Source organism: Siphateles boraxobius, unplaced genomic scaffold (assembly GCF_051911475.1).
Source record: "Siphateles boraxobius isolate OS27281-9 unplaced genomic scaffold, OSU_SipBor_1 414, whole genome shotgun sequence".
NCBI classification, from domain to species: domain Eukaryota; kingdom Metazoa; phylum Chordata; class Actinopteri; order Cypriniformes; family Leuciscidae; genus Siphateles; species Siphateles boraxobius.
This window is the reverse complement of record NW_027509047.1, coordinates 12,501-14,788: the sequence shown is the minus strand read 5'-3', so window position 1 is coordinate 14,788 and position 2,288 is coordinate 12,501.

Below are 2,288 nucleotides of genomic sequence, written 5' to 3'. Positions count from 1 at the left end.
CAAAAGTTCATGTATTTCAGTTTCAAATTAAGACATATATATTTAGTATATATAACTATATACATATGGATGATTAAACTTTTCAGAGGGCCGACATTTCTGTATTTAAAATCCTTTTTTTTATTGATTTCATGTAATATTCAAATTTTCTGAGATTTTGAATTTGGGTTTTTCATAAGCTGTAAACCATAATCATCAAAATTATAACTTTTGCACGATATTCTAATTTTTCGAGTTTCACATTTACAGCACTGAATCTGGAGGGAATTCTGAAGAATGGATTTAAAAATGATGTTCAGAGTTGTGCACTTCTAATTTAGTTTATGAAAGCATCATCATATTAGCCATTTCTGATACATATTCCTGAGGATGACAAACAATACTTGCCAAAAATGACACAACTAGAGGTCACTGTGTGGAAACAATGCAATGTGCTCAGCATTTAATTTCCGGTGTGACTATCAAATGAATATCAAGCATTTTAACATGTTTTCGTAAAAAGAAATTAATATCCTACACGATAACTGTTAGCCACATGAATTAAACACTGAAATGCAAAGTAGTGCGTTTACATATACATTACAAGAACAACTCATTTCAGAGTAAACGATTCTGTATTAAGACACTAAATTCAATAGTTAAACTCATAGTTATTAGTAGTCAACAATTATAAACTCAATATTTAAATTATAAGAAATATCAAACAGATATGTGAAGTGGGAAGAAAAAAGTCAAATAATAAAAGAAATAGAATATTAAATACAAATATTAAATGGAAATATTTAGAGATAGCTAACTACTTTTTTAATGCCAAATAGCCCCCCCCCCCCCCTCATTACTAAGATCAAACAGGAGAATAAAATGTTTAAAAAAAGTTATTATAAAATGATTTAAATATATATATATATAAATATTCGACACAAATATCTACTAGTAGTTCTAGTACTAGTAAACCATGTTTACTGCCCAAGATGCTTTTCTCATGACATTACGAAGATCAAACAGGCGGAAATTACTTTTTTTAAAGTAAATGTAAAATAATAAAGATTAGAATATTAAATATGAATATTAAAAATAAATATGTAGAGGCTTATATAAATATAAAATATAAAGATGCTTTTCTCATGACATTACTAAGATTACTAAGACATTACTAAGACTATTACAGGCGGAAAAAAAAATAATAATTAAAAATACAATATAATATTGCATATAAACATTAAACATAAATATCTAGAGGTAGCTAATTTTAGCTAACTAGGTAAAGGTATACCTTTACTGCCAAAGACACTTCGTGATGACACTATTAAGATTTTAAAAAAAGTATAATAAAAAAATAATATTGCAGTAAACAGTATGCAAATATTTAAATCAGAACACTCACTGAGGGCCACTAAGCTCCGCCTCCAAATCCCGCCCACATTTCCACAATGCCCCGCCCCCTTCTTCAGCAGAACTGAACACAAAGACAGCTTCATTCCACACAGGTGTGTCCTGCTCAACAACCAGCAGCACTTCATCAAAGAAGGTGTGTGTGTGTGTGTGTGTGTGTGTGTGTGTGTGCTTGTTTGAGGAATGAAAAACAGAAAGCCAGTGTGTGTTTTAGCGAATGTTAGAAGACAGATAAAGAGAAACGCAGAGACCAACAGAGACCATCTGTGTCTTTGAGGTGTGTGTTTAAATCTCAGCAGACATTTAATCTTAATCCAATTTCATCAACGCTCACGTCCCACCAAAACACTGACGCTCTCTTTCTCTCGCCCCACCCAAACAAACCCACATCAGAGAGAGAGAGAGAGTCCGGAGCAGACCACCTGAACCCGGAGCCGGATCAACACAGCTCAGGTGTTTTCATTACAGAAGCTGCAGCCAGAAACACCAGCCTGATATTTGTACAGGTGCACGAGAGAGAGAACGAGAGGAGAGAGAATAACCTCTGAAAAGAGACGAGGACTTTCAGTTCTGCGGGAGTTTGAGAGCAAAGCCAGGATATTTAATAAAACCAGCAGAGAGTCCGGTTTAAAATCCACATGAGCTGCTTCATTCTTCTGTAGAGGAACCTAATACACGCTCATTTTATCTTTAATGGTCTTTTTTTTTTACAAATAAAATATATATAAAAATTTTGAATAATTTTATTTCTGTAAAAATATTTTACTAAATATTCCTAAAATAGCAAAATTGCATAAGATATTAAAGGCTCAAAGAATATTCAAAAAATATATCTTGAATTAAGGGGAATCAGTGATCTTTCCACTGGAAAATATTTTTAAAGCACAAATAAAATA